This window comes from Psammomys obesus, unplaced genomic scaffold, assembly GCF_907164565.1.
Source record: "Psammomys obesus unplaced genomic scaffold, mPsaObe1.curated_primary_1811, whole genome shotgun sequence".
Classification (NCBI taxonomy): domain Eukaryota; kingdom Metazoa; phylum Chordata; class Mammalia; order Rodentia; family Muridae; genus Psammomys; species Psammomys obesus.
In genome coordinates, this window is record NW_026585675.1 from 1 (window position 1) to 4,321 (window position 4,321).

At 58.9% G+C, this 4,321-nt stretch overlaps 3 non-coding genes across 3 annotated transcripts; all 3 read right to left on the bottom strand.

Annotated features, from left to right (window-relative positions):
- Positions 1–2,751: 2,751 nt before the first annotated feature.
- Trnae-cuc (transfer RNA glutamic acid (anticodon CUC)) lies at positions 2,752–2,823 on the bottom strand. Its single transcript has one exon. It is a non-coding gene; the product is annotated as a tRNA-Glu (tRNA).
- Positions 2,824–3,487: 664 nt separating this feature from the next.
- Trnag-ucc (transfer RNA glycine (anticodon UCC)) lies at positions 3,488–3,559 on the bottom strand. Its single transcript has one exon. It is a non-coding gene; the product is annotated as a tRNA-Gly (tRNA).
- A 513-nt stretch (positions 3,560–4,072) lies between these two features.
- On the bottom strand, positions 4,073–4,144 carry Trnad-guc (transfer RNA aspartic acid (anticodon GUC)). Its single transcript has one exon. It is a non-coding gene; the product is annotated as a tRNA-Asp (tRNA).
- Between the last annotated feature and the right edge of the window lie 177 nt (positions 4,145–4,321).

Below are 4,321 nucleotides of genomic sequence, written 5' to 3' on the forward strand. Positions count from 1 at the left end.
GGTACTGAGTGTCCTGAGGGTTGGACCTCATGTTTTCCCTGCTGTGGGGTTTCCTCTCAACAGGGACACCCAGACTGGGGTGAATTGGAGTCTGCAGTACCATCTGGGATGGTGAGTAGAACACGCAGCACAGGCACGTGGTTCTGCCTTGCTGGCTACTGGGCACCTGGGCACCTGCAGGAAACAGGGAACTTTTCCTGAGAACTTTTTTGGGGGAGGAACGGTGTCTGCTGAGTGCTCTGAGGTCAGACCTGCTGTTCCTCTCACTGTGGGCTTCCACCTGACAGAGAAACTCAGTCTCTGGTGCCCTGGGGCCCTCAGTTCTGTCTGGGAAGGTGAATCATGCTCACAGGCAGGACTCTGTGCACCCCACTCTGGGCTCGATGATGGGAGCCCGCCGGACCCAGTGTCCTTTCCCAGGGATTGTCTGGGTGGCCTAAAGTCTGTCCTCATCGCCTCCCGCACTGTGGGGTTTTCTCTAGACGAGAAATCCCAGGCTCTGATGTTGTGAGGCCCAGACTTCAGTCTGGGACAGTGATCAGAGCACAACGTTGTGTGGCTCATGGATAGCGACCCAACACCTGGTGGGATCCGGGAACTCTTCCCCTGGTTTAGCTGGGTGACCTAAAGCGACTGAATCTCACACCGTGGGGTTCCCCTCACGTGGGAAAAACATTTGATGGTGATGTAAGACCCAGAATTCTGTCTGCTAGTCACAGTGCTGACTCTGCTGTGCTGCTGGCCAGAAAGAGGCTCATCCTGGCACCGCCATCTTGGTTCCCAGATCTAATTCTTATTCTTTTTCTCCTTCTTTCTCTTTTGTATCCCTTCTGCTTCTCCTCCACTTTTATTATATTACTTTCTTAATGTTTTTCTCCCTTTCTCTTTTTCCTTTTTTATTTCTGCTTCTTCTTTTTCGTCTTCTTTTTCAAATCCTTCTCCTTTTTCCTCTTCTATTACTTCTTTCCTTCTACTTTTTCTCCTTTTTCTTTGTCTTCTATTTCATCTCCATTTCCTATTTCTTTTTCTTCTACTCCCTCTTCTTGTCCCTCTCCTACTTCTTGTTTGTCAATTTATAACTCCTTAACAAACCACAACCAAATGCAACGAAAAGCAAGCACCAACCACCCAACAGCCCAGCCCTTCATATACCCTCTGAAATGTCCCCGGACTTCCCACCATCTCAGCACCACTGCACAAACCATGTGCAGCTGGCAAAATCCCGCCACTGCTGGAACACATGGTAAGTCCCAGGCAGCTGCTGGAGGCCGCCCCATAGCTCCACGCCTGGGATTAAAACAAAAATCAAAATCTTATAAAATTTTTGTGTTTCTAAAGAAACCAAAACGCCCAAACTCTCACTACCATCCTAACAATCACAGGACAGGCGGTTTGTCTGCTCAGACTAGATGGGCTCCCCTCTAAAGCGGCTGCTCCCCTTGCTGGTTATCCCAAGGTACTGGCCTCTCCAAGAGCCTCACCCGCACTGGCTGCAGCCTCTGCTGGGCTCTCTTCAGGGCTGCTGTCCCTGCCAACGTGGAGGTGCCAAGCCTGGGCTGCTTCCAAGGACCCCTTCCAGTCGCAGTGGGGCTGCAAATTAGGGTCAGCGTTCACGGATGTCCCGGCTCAGCCTCTCCTTCCAGGACCCCATCCCCACTGTAGTGAGGGAATGGCAGAGTCTGTGCTCCCTGGGGTCTGCCAGCTCCTCCCACTGTGCCTTTGAGTGAGGTGGAGCTCAACCCACCGCTCAGCACTGAGGATCTGACTCTGCCCCGGAGTGACCGGCCAGGTCCGAACCAATGGAACCGGGCAGCGAAAGCCACACTGGGCAAGAGGTTCCGCTCCAACTTCCCGACTCACGCTCACACCAGCGTCCCCACTCCTCCCGACTCCTGTGGCCAAAGATCCCAAGAAACGACCTCCTGGCTTGGCCTCATTTCACCCGAGCTGCTCTGGGGGCTGGAAGGGAAATCATGGGGCTTCTGTCCCCGAGATGGTGCCTGCAGTCACCACACCGTGGGCCTTCGGCTCTCCCTGGGACATAAGGACCCACAGGAACAACTCTACAGGGTTAGTGGTTCATCCCCCACCACCTCACAGGCCAGTGTCCACCCCACCAACCACCACCACCTGCACCAGCACCACCAGCACCATATTCCGATCACTGATATTCCCTGGCGTTCTTAGAGCGGTATCCATTCTGTGTTTGCACATGTCTCTCCTACCTCCATGCCTCCCTCTGTCTGTCTGTCTGTCTGTGTGTGTGTGAAATGAAAGAAATCTCTACAGTTGTTTGAAGCTGACGTTCCTCGTGAGGAGTCCAGGGAAGCTGACAGGGAGCATGTGCGGCCTGGGAAGTTAGAGATGAAGGTGAGACAGGGGAGGCAGGAGAGCAAGTGGGTGGGGTCAGCTAGAGGGTTGTTGCAGAGGGAAGAGCAGGCGATCAGGGGCTGGAGTCAGGGGCCCAGGGAGGGGTGAGTGTTGGTGATGCGGGGCTTGTGTCTGAGGATGGAGCAATTGGCGGCGTGTGATGTGTCGGGCGTGTGGGCTGGGCGTGAGGAGATGCAGCAAGGCCAAGGCGGCAGGTTGCAAAGTTGTTTGGAGGTGGAGAGGGTCGGTGGGAACTTCCAGTGGGAAAAGGATGGTGAGTGCAGAGAGGGTGTGGGTGAAGCCAACGGTGTTGGACTAAAGGAAGGGCAATGGTGTCAGGAGAGAGCAAAGGAAGGGCAAAATTGAGAGAGAAAAAGAGGCTTCCCTGACCGGGAATCGAACCCGGGCCGCGGCGGTGAGAGCGCCGAATCCTAACCACTAGACCACCAGGGAGCGTTGGTCCTTTTTCCCCACCTTCCCGTCCTGGAGGGACCTCAAGAGCCTCTCTCAGACACGGCGCCCTCAAGCCAGCTTCAGGGATCGCCCGGGCTTAGGGCGCCCGCCCTGCCCATCGCTGTCCTGCCCATCGCTGCCCCTCCCTGCCCTGCCTCCAGCCCCTGCCCACTATGGCTTCGCGGGGAAGTGGCGCCCCCTCCCGAACCGGACCCCCGCTCCTGCCGCTTCTGCTCCTGCTCAGCACAACCGCCTAATATCTGGCGCCTCCTTGGCAGAGAGCTGAGCGCTGTGTGGACGTTGAAGTGCTCCTGGAGCGTCGCCTCCCTCCTATTGTGCAAACGCTCTTCCTCTGTCTGCACTCAGCCACTCCCAGACACACTGCCCGCCACAGCGCCCACACGCCAGCTTCAAGGATCTCCCGGTCTTACCGCTCTGCTCTGCCCCGCCCTGGCAATTAGACCGTGCCCTCTGCCACTTTGCCAGGAAGACGGACGCGCCCTCCTGGACCAGACGACTGACCGCTCCTGCCTCTTCACCTCCTGCTGCTCACAACCTCAAAACGTCTGGTGACTCCTTGGCTCTGTCCTGGATTCTTGCTCACAGGCTGAAACAAGCCAGAAGGGGCCTCTGGATCCGGGAACTTGGCAAAAGGTGGATAGGCTGCGTTGGCCGGGAATCGAACCCGGGTCAACTGCTTGGAAGGCAGCTATGCTCACCACTATACCACCAACGCTGTCTGTCCAATCCCGTCGACGGCCACCCGTGCCTTCCGGGTCCCCTACCCTTTTCCTGAGCCGCCCCACCACTGCCCCGACCCCCTCGCCAGCCGCCGTCTGCGCTCTTCCTCGCCCCACGCGCGCCTCTCGCACACACTCGCTGTCCTCCGGGCGCTCTCGCCTCCTGGCTGCTGCCACCACGGGCCAGGCCAGGCCACGAGGACACGGGGACCGGGGTCACCCGGGACGGCTGGGCCAAGTGCACGCGCTCACCTGCCTGTGCCCACCGCTCGGGCCCTGCGCGTCGCCCGCCCCTTCCCACACTCGCCGCCTCGTTGGACCCTGGGGGGCGTCGGGGACGGCGGGTTCCGGGCGCCAGACACGGAGCTCGAGGCCCGGGGGCCTGGCAGCCGCTGAGGCCGCACGGCTGAGCGGGACCCCGAGCTGGCGCTGAGCCTTTGGGCCTGGAGCTTGGGCCCAAGGGGCAGAGTCACCGCCCGCCCCGCTGACTAAAAAAAAAATGGCCAGATCTCCCCGTCGGGGAATCGAACCCCGGTCTCCCGCGTGACAGGCGGGGATACTCACCACTATACTAACGAGGACCGCGACGCAGCCCTCCCCCACCCCGGGACCCACCATCGCTCTCCGCTCAGCTTCGGCCCCGCGGGCTACCTCGGCTCCGTCCCTGGACGACCACGGCCTCCGCGCCCAGCCGGGGAGCCTCCAGGACGCGCAAAACCAAAGTCTAACACTCCCAAGCCCAGGGTCTGCCATCTCCT